Raw genomic sequence first — 15,754 nt, 5'->3', positions numbered from 1 at the left:
TTGCTCTTATTTTTTTGCTTTGCCCCTCTGATATTTAAGTTCTTCCTGAGTTTACTTTCATTCTCACGTCATTGAAATTGACAGCTTTTCCCATCAATATTCTGGGTCCTCTGATAATCCCTCTTTCTGCTAGCTCACTGTTGCTTCTACCTGCTATTAGTAAGCAATCACTGTAGCCAGTCAATTTAAAACTGATTTTGAGACTTACCTCCTTGAGTTCTGGCATATTTCCAGACTTGATAGAAGGTGTGCTTGTCTGGAACCTCCACCCAGTAATCTTATGTCTTATTTGTATTATATGGGACAAGTCTCATTTCAGTTTCCTATTATAGTCCTTAAAATAGCTAATCTATTCTTTACGATAAGCATCTCTAGTTCATTTTACTGTTCCTCACATTCAGTGGTTTTCAGGCTTCTCCTCATCCTTGCTACTGCTTTGTGATACAATCCACCTTACCAATATCAGTCATAAACTATGGTATCCAGCAGGAAAAATAATATCTCAAGTGGTCTTACCAACCCAGAATAAAGTGGAACTATTACTTCTTTAATTCTGAGCAGTATACTTCTGTTGATACAACCTAACTTTAGAATTTTTGACAGCTTGTTAACTCATTCTGAATTCAGAATCAGCTAACTGGGCCTGAGTTTGCAAAGTCTGTGCTGTTGGAAAGTCATATCTTCTCAATCTTATCTTTGTACTTTTTTTTTTTGAAACCAAATGTAGGGTTTATATATATATATATATCTACCTGTGGGGCAAAAATTTACCTCTAAGATATAAAGCAGTTTTTTTTTGGCTATCTCTCTGAAATGCAAAACAATTAGTGAAAAGGATTATAATTTATTTTTTACTGAGATAACATTGGTTTATAACATTATATGCTTCATGTATACAAAATTATATTTCTACTTCTACATAGAGTAAAGTGTATTCACAACCAAAAATTTAGTTTCCATATATCACCATACAGTTGGCTCCCTTTATGCATTTTTCCCTCCCCCATACACCTTCTCCTCTGGTAACCACTACTCTGTTCTCTGTTTCTACATGTTTGTTTTTTATTGTGAAAAAGTTTTTTAAAAACCTTAATCTTTGATCTTTTCTCCTAGTTGCCACACCCTACTCCTCACTTCTAACCCCCAAATTGACTGTTTGTGCTATGAAAGCTGTGTCTGGAATCCTTTACCTTCAGTTTCTCTGCACCTGTCTGCCATGAGCCTTCAGCTTCCCTCACTGCTGAGCTTGATGAAAATCATGAAACAGTTTGCTGTAATTTCCATCTTGGCCAAAAATAACAAGGGTAGCTATGCCAGATAAGGCCAGACTAATGGGAGCTTTGGCTCCAGGGTGTGGGTGGATTACCTAAGGGGTGAGTAGGGATAAGTATCTTGGAGCCACCCCCTTCCAAGTTCTTACTAGAGGCCCACCCCATCTCAGGGGTCATCAGAAGGATGAGTCAAGGGGATATACTGTGGCATGATTGAATGTTCCTGACCTCTAAAGTCAAACCCAGGCAGACAGACCATCTGAAGGGATTTGGGCTTTGTTGGTATCTAAGAGAAATCTGTTTGACAAAACAGGGCAAAACTTTTTCTTGTAAGTCTTTAGAAATAAGCTAACATTTCTACATATGACAGGTATGTTCTTTTCTAGCACTTTCTCTCTGGAAGGTAGGGGAAGGGAAGATATACACTCTAGCCTGAGGATTCTGTAATAGATGGATCAGATCTATTGTGACTCCTCTGGTGGAATATACATAATACATCCAATTCTTCTCCGTAAAACTATTATTACATTCTTTGGGGGAAGTAACAGAAGAGTTCCAGAGTCCGTTGCCCTCCATTTTACTCTCCATTCTTGAAACAACTGAATGTCCTTTGTTCATGTGCTGTTTGTCCTCTTCCATCCTCTCCCCAATACTTAACTTTCCTTTCACTTATCCCCTGTGGCACAGGCAGCTCTGGTGGATGTGTTCTTGCAGGATAACTTCTCTCACAGAAACATTATCACAGCAGAAATCACTGGACAGGTAGCCTACCTCTCTGTCACTCTTCCTGGCAGAGTTGTTAGGATTTTCATCATTACTATCCACTTGAGAATGTAGCAGGACTGTGAGGCAGCTTTTCATGGTGGAAATACTGCCAATGGTCTAGGCATTAGGAAACACTCTTTGCTGGGAAATTGAGGTGGGAAATCATCAAGGGAGAAAAGGATACATTCTTATGATTCAAAAGTATTGGAAAGAGTCATTTTTCCCAAAAGGTACATTGTACTACTTCTTGGATTGTGACATTGTGGGGAGTAGGGGGTGGAGATAGGATGAGTAACACTTTTGGAACATATGTCAAAGGATTCAAAAGCTCAGTAGAAATGCTACATTTTTTCCATTTAATTTCCAGTTGAGACTATATTAAAGAGACCAAAAAATAATGAAAAAATACCCCAAGAAACTCTCCCCAGAACATTTCAATTGTACTACCTTTTAAGAGAATATAATAAAAGTCCAAGTTTAATCTCTCCATCTCTCCTTTATGAGAACTATGGCTTTTGTTTTTCCCTCCAATGGTGGGATATGTTTCTCTGAGCATAAAGCTAAATACGGAGTACTCAATTAGACTTCTACTGTGTTTCCTTCCTTTTGCTTTCTATCTTTCACCTTAGGTTGGTGGAGATATTTTGAGAGTACTGTTTAATAGCCATGAAATAATGCAGGAGCTGAAGAGTGAAGTGACTGAGAGTGCAGACTCCCACAACAGACTGAATTCAAATCTTGGCTCAGCTACTTACTAGCAATATGAGAAGTCTCTTCCTAATCTTAATTCCCTCATCTCTAAAGTGGAGGTAATAGCACTTATCTCTTAGAATTATGGTATGGATTAAATTACTGTGTGTGGGGGGGTAGTGTTTAGATCAGTGCTTGATACTATATTAGCATTAATTATGATTATAGTCATCCTAAGTTGGGTGTACCTTTACTTGGAGGTAGGAAATGAATAGTTTGATCTCTGGCAAACTCTTTTAAATGTGGAATTCTAAATAGGTCTCTTAGAAAACTTCAGACTGTTGTAGACAGTAGTGCTCCTAGAGAATTATTTATTGAGAATTATTCAGTAGTGATCCCTCTTTGAACACCTCAACTAGTTCCACACTACTTAGCCTAAGTCCTGTATCATTGTAAGGTCTCAGTATGTGTTTATTGAAAGATGAGTGAGTGTATTACTAAATTTTACAAACTGTAAATTCTATCAACTGGAAGAGTTTAAAAATCTCTTTTAGGTATCATTACATTCTGATATTATTGAGGGAGCCTGGTATGAGAAATACTTTGAAGTTTGGAGAAAGACCATCCAACTAGGAAGCAAAAACTCTGGGTTCTCAGCTTTTTATCTCCTACTTAGGTATATAATCCTGGGTAAATCACTACATCTCTTAGGTCTTCATTAGTCCAATCTGGAAAATGAGGATAATAATACTTTTTAAAACTTCTTACAAAAACAATGTTACCTTACTAGTAGGCCAGGTACTATCAATCCCTTTTTACAGGTAGAAGCATTCTCAGGCCAGCAAAGTGTCTGTAAATTAATGGTAAATAGCTTATATCTCGTGTTAATGTATGGAAGTTCAGGCAGTTATTATTAGGCATCAGAATCAGGCTAAAGGCTCAATTATAAGGGTCAGATTCAGACAAGACTGACAATAGAAAATTTAGGAATGTCTTACAGATGTAGGAACAAATGCCAGATACACACTGTTCAAATCTGACAAATTCTGGGAAACAGGTGAGTTCTTTATATGTTGTAGATATAAGTCCTTTGACAGATACACAGTTTGCAGATATTTCTTCCAGCATGTAGCTTGTCTTTTGATTATTTTGATGGAGTCTTTTAAAGAGAAAAAGTTTTTAATGTTGATAAGATCAGACTCAATTTATCAATTTTCCCTTTCATACATTCTGCTTTTGGTGTCAAATATAAGAACTTATCACCAAGCCCTAGGTCCCAGGGATTTTCTTTTATGTTTTCTTCTAAAAATTTTGTAGTTTAAAATTTTGTACTTAAAACTATGATACATTTTGAGTTAATTTTTTTCTAATTCAATCTTCTCTATAACCTTGTTGGTGCATATATATATATATATATATATATATATATATATATATATAGTCAATTTCCAATGTTGCATCAATTTCTGGTGTACAGCATAATGCTTCAGTCATACATGAACGTATATATATATATATATATATATATATATATTTGTTTTCATATTCTTTTTCACCATAAGTTATAAGATATTGAACATAATTCCCTATGCTATACAGTATAAATGTATTGTTTATCTATTTTATATATATTACTTAGTATTTGTCAATCTCGAACTCCCAGTTTATCCCTTCCCACCTTCTTCCCTTCCAGCAACCATAAGTCTGTTTTCCATTTCTGTGAGTCTGTTTCTGTTTTGTAAATAAGTTCATTTGTCTTTTTTTTTTTTCAGATTCCACATATAAGTGATATCATATGTTATTTTTCTATTTTTGGCTTAATTCACTTAGAATGACAATCTCCAGTTCCATCCATATTGCTGCAAATGGCATTATTTTATTCTTTTTATGGCTGAGTAGTATTCCATTGTAGAAATATACCACAGCTTCTTTATCCAGTCATCTGTCGATGGACATTTAGGTCATTTCCATATCTTGGCTATTGTAAATAGTGGTGCTATGAACACCAGAAAATACTGGAGTTCATTTTTATGTATAGTGTTAGGGAGTAGTCTAACTTCATTGATTTACATGCAGCTGTCCAGTTTTCCCAACACTGTTTGCTGAAGAGACTGTCTTTACTCCACTGTATGTTCTTGCCTCCATTATCAAAGATTGACCCAAAGTTTGTGGGTTTATTTCTGGGCTCTCTATTCCGTTCCATTGATCCAAGTGTCTGTTTTTGTACCAATACTATGCTGTTTTGGTTATTGTAGCTCTGTAGTATTGTCTGAAGCCTGGGAGGGTTAGTATTCCAGCTTCATTCTTTTTCTTCAGTATTGGCAATTCTGGGCCTGTTGTGATTCCATATAAATTTTATTATGGTTTGTTCTAGTTCTGTGAAAAATGTCCCATGTTGTTGGATTGGAAGAATTAATATTGCTAAAATGGCCATACAACCCAAAGCAATCTGCAGATTTAATGCAATCCCTATCAAATTACTCAGGATATTTTTCACAGAACTTGAGTTAAGTTTTTGTATAAGGAGTGGGTATAATGTTTTGCCTATGGATATCCAATGCCTAGCACCATTTGTTGTTTATGCCTTCAGACTGAATTGTTTTTTAACCTTTGTACAAAGAAATTGGGTGTATTTGTGTGGATCTATTTCTGGGTTCTCTACTCTGTTCCATTGATTTATGTGTTTTTCCCTTCACCAATATCACACTTTTAATTTCTGAACCTATATAAGAAGTCTTAAAGTTGGGTAGAGTGATTCCACTCAACTTTCTTCTTGTTTTTCATAATTGGTTTATCTATTATAGTTCCTTTGCCTTTCCAAACAATTTTTAGAATAAACTTCTTTATATCTACAAGAAACTTTGCTGGGATTTTTTATAAGAATTGCATTAAACTATAAATCAATTTAGGGAGAATTGTCTTTACAATATTGACTCTTCCAATCCATGAATGTAGTTTACCTCTTCATTTATTTATATCTTTGATTTCTTTCCTCAGTGCTTTGCAATTTTCAGTATACAAATCCTATAAATGTTTTGTTAGATTTGCAACAAAATTTTGAATGATTGTAAATGGTATTATATTTTTAATTGTGGTATCTACATGGTCATTGTTAGTATATAAATATGCAATTGATTTTGTATGTAATCTTGTATCTTGTTATCTTGCTGAATTCACTTTTTTTTACTTCATTTGTAGATTTCTTGATATTTCCTATGTAGACCATTATGTCATTTGCAAATAAGGGCAGTTTTCATTCTTCCTCTATGAACTGTATGCTGCTTATTTTATTTTCTTACCTTACTGCACTGGCTAAAACTTCCAGTATTAAGTTGAATAAGAGTACTGGGAGCAGACATCCTTGAATTGCTCCTGATCTTAAGGAGAAAGCATAAGATCTTTTACTATTATATATATTGCTAGCTATAGGTGTTTTTGTAGATGCTCTTTATTAAATTGAAGAAGATTCCATCTATTCTTATTTTTCTGAGAGTATTTATCATGAAAGGATATTGAATTTTGCAAAATGCTCTTTCTGCAACAAATGATAAGATTATATGATTTTCCTTCTTTAGTTTGTTTCTTAACCTTTTTCCCATTTAAAAAATTGTGGTAACAGGCACATAACATAAAATTTACCATCTTAACCATTTTTAAGTGTACAGTTCAGTGTTATTAAATATATTCATAATGCTGTGCAATCATCACACCACCCATCTCCAGAACTCTTTTCATCTTGGAAACTCTGTGCCCATTAGACAATAACTCCTTTATCTTACACTGCTGGTTGGAATATAGTTTGGTGCATCCATTATGGAAAACAGTATGGATATTCCTCATAAAACTAAAAATAGACTTACCATATGGTCCAGCAATTCCACTTCTGGGCATATATCTTGAGGGAACTCTAATTCAAAAAGATACATACACCCCAATGTTCATAGCACCACTATATACAATAGCCAAGACATGCAAGCAACCTAAATGTCCATCAAATGATGACTAGATAAAGAAGTTGTGGTATATTTATACAATGGAAAGTTACTCAGCCATAAAAAAGAATATAATAATCCCATTTGCAGCAACATGGATGAACCCAGAGATCATCATTCTAATTGAAGTAAGCCAGAAAGAGAAGAAAAATACCATATGATATCACTTATATGTGGAATCTAAAAAAAGAAGAGGATGCTAATGAACTCATCTACAAAACAGAAACAGATTTGCAGACATAGTAAATATTCTTATGGTTACTGGGAGGAAGGGGGTGGGAAGAGATAATTTTGGGAGTTTGAGATTTGCAAATGTTAGCCACTATGTATAAAAATAGATAAAAACTAAATTTCTTCTGTAGCACAGGGAGTTGTATTCAATATCTTGTATTAACCTTTAATGAAAAAGGATATGAAAATGAATATATGTATGTATATGCATGACTGGGACATTGTGCTATACACCAGAAATTGATATATTATAACTAATTATACTTTAATAAAAAAGCTCCTTTAGTTTTTTTTTTTTATATATATACTTAAGTATGGTCAGTTTACAATGTTGTGTCAAGTTCTGGTGTACAGCACAATGCTTCAGTCATATAGAAACATACATATATTCTTTCTCATATTCTATTTCACCATAAGTTATTACAAGATATTAAATATAGTTCCCAGTGATAAACAGTATAAGCTTGTTGTTTATCTATTTTATATATATAAATTAGTATCTGCAAATCTCAAACTCCCAATTTATCCCTTCCCATGTTCTTCTCCCCTAGTAACCATAAGTTTGTTTCCTATGTGAGTCTGTTTCTGTTTTGTAAATAAGTTCATCTTTTTTAAAGATTCCACATATAAGTGATAGCATATGGTATTTCTCTTTCTCTTTCTGGCTTACTTCACTTAGAATGACAATATACAGGTCCATCCATGTTGCTGCAAGTGGCATTATTTTATTATTTTTTTATGGCTGAGTAGCATTCCATTGTATAAATATACCACTTCTTTATCCAGTCATTTGTTGATGGACATTTAGGTTGTTTCCATGTCTTAGCCATTGTAAATAGTTCTGCTATGAACATTGGGGTGCATGTCTGTTTTTGAATTAAGGTTCCCTCTGGATATATACCCAGGAGTGGGATTGCTAGATCATATGGTAAGTCTATTTTCAGTCTTTTGAATAATCTCCATACTGTTTTCCATAATGGCTGCACCAAACTGCATTCCCACCAACAGTGTAGAAGGGTTCCTTTTTCTCCACAGCCTCTCCCACATTTATTGTTTGTGGACTTTTGAATGATGGCCATTCTGACTGGTGTGAACTGATAAGCAATTGTAGCTTTTATTTATTTTTCTCTGATAATTAGTGACATGGAACATTTTTTCATGTGCCTATTAGCCATTTGTATGTCTTTGTTGGAAAACTGCTTGTTTAGGACTTCTGCCCACTTTTGGATTGGGTTGTTTCTTTTTTTTCTTATTAAGTTAAATGTGCTGTTTATATATTCTGGAAATTAAGCCCTTGCCAGTCTCATCCTTTGTAAATATTTTCTCCCAATTCATAGGTTGTCTTTTTGTTTTGCTTATGATTTCCTTTGCTGGGCAAAAGCTTATGAGTTTAAATAAGTCCCATTTGTTTAATTTTGCTTTTATTTCTATTGTTTGGGTAGATGGAGAACATCTACCCAATGTTCTTGGAGAACATTGCTAAGATTTATGTCAGATAATGTTTTGCCTATGTTTTCTTCTAAGAGGTTTATCGTGTCTTGTCTTATATTTTAAGTCTTTAAGCCATTTTGTGTTTATTTTTGTGTATAGTGTGAGGGAGTATTCTAACATCATTGATTTACATGCAGCTGTCTAGTTTTCCCAACACCATTTGCTGAAGAGACTGTCTTTACCCCATTGTATGTTCTTGCCTCCTTCATCAAAGATTAATTGACCCAAAGTTTTTGAGTTTATTTCTGGACTCCCTATTCTGTTCCATTCATCCATATGTGTGTTGTTGTACTAATACCTTACTTTTTTGATTATTGTAGCTCTGTAGTATTGTCTAAAGTCTGGGAGGGTTATCCCTCCAGCTTCATCCTTTTTTTTCCCATTATGCTTTAGCAGTTCTAGGCCCTTTGTGATTCCATATCAATTTTAGGGTTATTTGTTCTAGATATGTGCAAAGAATCCTGGGTAATTTGATAGGGATCCCATTAGCTCTTTAGATTGATTTGGGTAGTATGGCCATTTTAACAATATTATTTCTTCCAATATAAGAACACGGGATATCTTTCCATTTCCTTAAGTCATCTTTAATTTCCTTAGTGAATGTTTTGCAGTTCTCCACAGATAAGTCTTTCACTTCATTGATCAGATTTATTCCTAAGTTTTTTTTTTTGGGGGGGGGATGCAATTTTTAAATAGACGGTTTCTTTCCTTCCCTTTCCTGATATTTCATTGCTAGGGAAAAGGAATGCCAATGATTTCTGTATGTTAATCTATCATGCTACCTTCCTGAATTCTTTTATCAGCTTTAGTAGTTTTTGTGTGGAGCCTTTAGGGTTTTCTGTATATAGTATCATGTCATCCACATATAATGGACAATTTTACCTCTACTCTTCCAATTTAGATTCCTTTTATTTCTTTTTCTTCTCTAATTGCTATGGCTAGGACTCCAATTCTATACTGAACAGAAGTGGTATTCCTTGGATTTGAGATAATGTTACTATCAGTTTAATAAAAACAGCTATAGTAATGGGCTAATAGACTTACAAAAAAGGATAACCACAAGCCAAAAACATACAAGAGAGTCACAAAAACTAAATAAAATCCAAGATAATAACAAAGGAAAATTACCAAACCACAAAAGGAAGAAGAAAGGAACAAAGAGTAAATATCAAATCAACTGCAAAAATAAGTTCAAAATGGCAATAAATGCACATCTATCATTAATTACTGTAAATGTTAATGGACTAAATGCTCCAGTCAAAAGACATAGAGTTGCAGGCTGGATAATAAAGCAAGAACCTTCAATACGCTGCATACAAGAGACCCACATTAGGGAGAAGGACACATATAGATTGAGAGTGAAAGGATGGAAAAGGATATTCCATGCAAATGGAAAAGCCAAAAAAACAGGTGTAGCAGTACTAATTTCAGACAAAATAGACTTTAAAACAAAGGCCATAAAGAAAGATAAAGAAGGACATTTTATAATGATTAAAGGAGTAATAAAAGATGAGGATATTACACTCATTAATATATATGCACCCAATATAGGAGCACCTAAGTACATAAAGCAATTACTAACAGAGATAAAGGGGGATATTGATGGGAATACAATCATAGTCAGAGATTTTAACACTGAATTAACATCACTAGACCAATCTTCCAGAAAGAAAATAAATAAGGTAACAGAGAAAATAAATAATACAATAGAAAAATGAGATTTGGTGGATAATTTCAGAGCATTACACCCCCCAAAAATAGGATATACCTTCTTTTCAAGTACACATGGAACATTTTCTAGGATTGCTCACGTACTTGGGCAGAAAAGAAACCTCAACAATTTTAAGAAGATAGAACTTATCTCAAGCATCTTTACTGAACACAATGCCATGAAACTAGAAATCAACTACAGAGAAACAAAGGAGAAAAGAGGAAAGCATGGAGATTAAACAACATGCTATTTAAAAAAGCAATGTGTCAATGATGAAATCAAAGTTGAAATTAAAAAATACCTTGAGACAAATGAAAATGAAAACACAAACACACAAAACTTATGGGACACAGCAAAGGCAGTGCTAAGAGGGAAATTTATGGTGATACAGGCCTTCCTCAAAAAAGAAGAACAATATCAAATAAAAAATCTAAGCCACCAGCTAAAAGAATTAGAAACAGAAGAGCAAAAACCCCAAAAGGCAGCAGAAGGAAGGAAATACTAAAGGTCAGGAAGGAAATAAATCAAATAGAGATTAAAGAAAATAGAAAAAAATCAAACCAAAAGCTGTTTTTTTGAAAAAGTAAATAAAATCGACAAACCTCTGGCCAAACTCACAAAGAAGAAAAAAGAAAGAGTACAAATCAGCAAAATAACAAAGGAAAATGGAGAAATTCAACAAATAACATAGAAATACTGAATATCATATGAGAATATTATGAAAAACTATATGGAAACAAGCTGGATAACCTAGAGGAGATGGACAAGTTTCTGGAAACATAAAGTCCACCAAGAATGAACCAAGAAGGAACTGAGCACTTGAATAAACTGATTACTAGAAATGAAATCAATATAGCAATAAAAGACCTCCCTACAAAGAAAAGTCCAGGACCGGATGGCTTCACCAGGGAATTCTACCAAACATACAAAGAAGAACTCCTACCAGTCCTTCTCAAACTCTTCCAGACGATTGAAAAGGATGGAATATTACCAAATTCATTCTATGAAGCCAACCTGATACCAAAACTAGGCAAAGATACTACCAAAAAGGAGAATTATGGATGAATATCACTGATGAAAATAGATGCAAAATACCTCACCAAAATATTAGCAAATAGAATCCAACAACACAGAAAAAAGATTATACATCATGACCAAGTGGGGTTTATCCCAGGGACACAAGGGTGGTTCAACATATGCAAATCAATCAATGTAATGCATCACATCAACAAGAGAAAGGACAAAAACCACATGATCATGTCAATAGATGCAGGAAAAGCATTCGATAAAATTGAGCACTCATTTATGATAAAAATTCTTACCAAAGTGGGTATAGAGGGAACATATCCCATCATCATAAAAGCTATATATGACAAACTTACAGTCAGCATATTACTCAATGGTGAAAAACTCAAAAGCTTCCCACTAAAATATGGGAAAGACATAGGATGCCCAGTATCACCACTCCTATTCAACATAGTCTTGGAAGTCCTAACCACAGCAATCAGGCAAGAGAGAGAAATAAAAGGGATCCAAATTGGAAAAGAAGAGATAAAAGTGTCACTATATGCAGATGACATGTTACTATATATAGAAAATCTTTAAATGTCCACACAAAAACTACTAGAGCTGATTAAAGAATTCAGCAAGGTAGCAGGTTACAAGATTAATGTTCAAAACTCAGTGGTATTTCTTTACACTAATGATGAGTCAACAGGAAAAGAAAGTAAAGAAACAATCCCCTTGAAAATAGCACCCAAAGTAACAAAACACCTAGGAATAAATCTAATCAAGGAGGAGAAAGAACTATACACAGAAAACTATAAACCACTGATGAAGGAAATTAAAGAAGACTTAAAAAAAATGGAAAGATATCCCATGCTCTTGGATTGGAAGAATCCAAAATAGTTAAAATGGTTACACTTCTCAAGGCAGTCTACAGATTTAATGCAATCCCTATCAAATTACCTAGGATATATTTCACAGAACTAGAACAAATCATAATAAAATTTATATGGAACCACATAAGACCTAGAATTGCCAAAGCATTACTGAAGAAAAAGAAAGAGGCTGGAGGAATAACTCTCCCAGACTTCAGACAGTACTATAGAGCTACAGTCATCAAGACAGCATGGTATTCATACAAAAACAAACATATGGACCAATGGAACAGAACAGAGAGCCCAGAAATGAACCCACAAAATTTTGGTCAACTAATCTTTGACAAAGTAGTCAAGAATACACAATGGAATAAAGACAGTCTCTTCAGCAAATGGTGTTGGGAAAACTGGACAGCAGCATGTAAATCAGTGAAGCTGGAACACTCCCTTACACCATACACAAAAATCAACTCAAAATGGATCAAAGACTTAAACATAAGACAAGATACAATAAACCTCCAAGAAGAAAATATAGGTAAAACATTATTTGACATACGTCTCAAAAATGTTCTCCTAGAACAGTCTACTCAAGCAATAGAAATAAAAGCAAGAATAAACAAATAGGACCTAATGAAACTTACAAGCTTCTGCACAGCAATGGAGACCATAAGTAAAACAAAGACAACCTACGGAATGGGAGAAAATTTTTGCAAACAATGAAACTGACAAAGGCTTGATCTCCAGAATATATAAGCAGCTCAGACGACTTCATAAGAAAAAAACAAACAACCCAAACCAAAAATAGGCAAAAGACCTATACAAGCAATTCTCCAAGGAAGACATACAAATGATCAACAGGCACATGAAAAAATGCTTAATATCACTAATTATCAGAGAAATGCAAATCAAAAATACAATGAGATATCACCTCACACCAGTTAGAATGGCCATCATTTAAAAGTCCACAAATGATAAGTGCTGGAGAGCCTGTGGAGAAAGGGGAAGCCTCCTACACTGCTGGTGGGAATGCAGTTTGGTGCAGCTACTGTGGAAAACAGTATGGAGATTCCTCAACAGACTAGGACTAGACTTACCACCTGACCCAGGAATCCTGCTCCTTGACATATATGTAGAAGGAACCCTAGTTCAAAAAGACACCTGCACCCCAATTTTCATAGCAGCACTATTTACAATAGCCAAGACATGGAAACAGCCTAAATGTCCATCAACAGATGACTGGATAAAGAAATTGTGGTATATTTATCCAATGGAATACTATTCAGCCATAAAACTGACAACATAATGCCATTTGCAGCAATATAGATGCTCCTGGAGAATGTCATTCTAAGTGAAGTAAGCCAGAAAGAGAAAGAAAAATACCATATGAGATCGCTCATATGTGGAATCTAAAACAAAACAAAACAAAACAAATCAAACAAACAGAAGAAAAAACAAGTAAAACTTAAATACGAAACAGAAACAGACTCAGACATAGAATACAAACTTGTGGTTTTCAAGGGGGCTGGGGGCGGGAAGGGATAGACTGGGGTTTCAAAATGTAGAATAAATAAACAAGATTATACTGTATAGCACAGGGAAATATAAACAAGATCTTATGGCAGCTCACAGAGAAAAAATGTGAGAATGAATATATATATGTTCATGTATAACTGAAAAATTGTTTTCTACACTGGACACAATATTGTAAAATGATTATAAATCAATAAAAAAATTTTTAAAAAAGAGTTGGCATCCTTGTCTTATTCTAGATTTTAGTGGGAAAGTTTTCAGATTTTCACCATTGAGTGTTATGCTGGCTGTAGGTTTGTTATAAATAGCTTTTATTATGTTGAGATATGTTCACTCTATACCCGCTTTAGTGAGAGTTTTTATCATAAATTGGTGTTCAATTTTATCAAAAGCTTTTTCTGCATCTATTGAGATGATCATGTGGTTTTTAGCCTTTCTCTTGTTGATGTCGTGCATCACGTTGACTGATTTGCATATGTTGAACCATCCTTGTGTCCCTGGGTGAACTCAACTTGATCATGGCGTATGATCTTTTTCATGTACTGTTGGATTCTGTTTGCTAATATGTTGCTTAGGATTTTTGCATCTATGTTCATCAACAATATTGGCGTATAGCTTTATTTTTTGGTAGTGTATTTGTCTCGCTTTCATATCAGTGTGATGTGGGCTTCATGAATGAGTTTGGGAATATTCCCTCCTCTTCAATCTTTTGGAATAGTTTGAGAAGAATTGGTATGAGCTTTTCTTTGTATGTTTGATAGAATTCCCCAGTGAAGCCATCTGGTCCTGGACATTTGTTTGTAGGGATTTTTTTTTTTAATTGCTGAATCTATTTCACTTCTAGTGATTGGTCTGTTCAAATGATCTATTTCCTCTTGATTCATTTTTGGTGGACTTTATGTTTCTAGAAACTTGTCCATTTCTCCTAAGTCGTGTAATTTATTGCCATATATCTGTTCATAGTTTTCTCTTATGATTTTTTGTATTTCTATCACATTGGTTGTAATCTCTTCATTTGCATTTCTTATTTTACTTTTGTCCTCTCTCTTTTCTTCTTGAAGAGTCTGGCCAAAGGTTTATGAATTTTGTTTACTCTTTTAAAAACAGCTCTGGTTTGATTGATTTTTTCTATTGTTTTTAAAAATCTCTATTTTATTTATTTCCTCCCTGATCTTTATTATTTTTTTTCCTTCTGCTGACTTTAGGTTTTGTTTGTTCTTCTTTTTCTAATTCTTTTTGTGGTAGGTTATTTTATTTGAGATTGTTCTTCTTTTCTGAGGAAGGACTGTATTGCTATTAACTTCTCTGTTAGGACTGCTTTTGCTGCATCCCATAGATTTTGTGATTGTGTTTTCATTGTCATTTGTCTCAAGGTAATTTTTAATTTCTTCTTCAGTTTCATCATTGACCCACTGTTTTTTTAGTAGCATGTTGTTTAGTCTCTGTGATGTGTTTTTCCCCATTTGTTTTTCTGTATTTGATTTGTAGTTTCTTGCCATTGTGGTCAGGGAAATTGCCTGAAATAATTTCTAGTCTCTTAAATTTGTTGAGGCTTCTTTTGTGCCCAAGTATGTAGTCTACCCTAGAGAATGTTCTATAAGCAGTTGAAAAGAGTGTATATTCTGTTTTTGGGGGATGTGATGTCTTAAAAATATAAACCAGGTCCAACTGTTCTCTTGTGTCATTTAGTATCTATGTTATCATATTTATTTTCTATCTGGAATACCTGTCCAATGAAGTTAGTGTGGTGTTCAAGTCTGCTGTTACTGTATTCCCATCAATTTCTCCCTTTATGTCTGTTAATATTTGTTTTGTATATTTAGGTGCTCCTATATTGGGTGCAGATGTGTTAATGAGTGTAAAATCCTCATCTTGTATTGTTCCTTTGACCATTTTATAGTGTCCTTCTTTATCTTTATTTATGGTCTTTGTTTTAAAGTCTATTTTGTCTGATATGAGTATTGCTACTTCTGCTTTCTTGTCATTTCCATTTTCATGAAATATCTTTTTCCATTCTCTCACTTTCAATCTACATGTGTCCTTCACTCTAAAGTGGTTCTCTTATAAGCAGCATGTTGTAGGATTTTGATTTATTATCCAATCTGCTACTCTGTGTCTTTTGATTTGAGAATTTAGTGCTTTGACATTTATAGTAATTATTGATAGATGTTTGTTTATTGCCATTTTGAACTT

At 34.1% G+C, this 15,754-nt stretch overlaps 2 long non-coding RNA genes across 2 annotated transcripts in view; one reads left to right on the top strand and one right to left on the bottom strand.

The window, feature by feature from the left end:
• Positions 1–15,754, bottom strand: part of LOC116661947 — a 368,086-nt gene that overhangs the window by 109,664 nt on the left and 242,668 nt on the right. The window lies entirely within an intron of this gene.
• The window catches only part of LOC116661950, a 246,904-nt gene continuing 242,665 nt past the window's right edge, over positions 11,516–15,754 (top strand). The window contains exon 1 of the long non-coding RNA XR_004317910.1: positions 11,516–11,606. This is a non-coding gene — a long non-coding RNA (uncharacterized LOC116661950). The remainder of the gene's footprint in view (positions 11,607–15,754) is intronic.

This window comes from Camelus ferus, chromosome X (genome assembly GCF_009834535.1).
Source record: "Camelus ferus isolate YT-003-E chromosome X, BCGSAC_Cfer_1.0, whole genome shotgun sequence".
Taxonomy (NCBI): domain Eukaryota; kingdom Metazoa; phylum Chordata; class Mammalia; order Artiodactyla; family Camelidae; genus Camelus; species Camelus ferus.
Note: the sequence above shows the minus strand (reverse complement) of the source record. Positions and strands in the feature narration are given on the sequence as shown.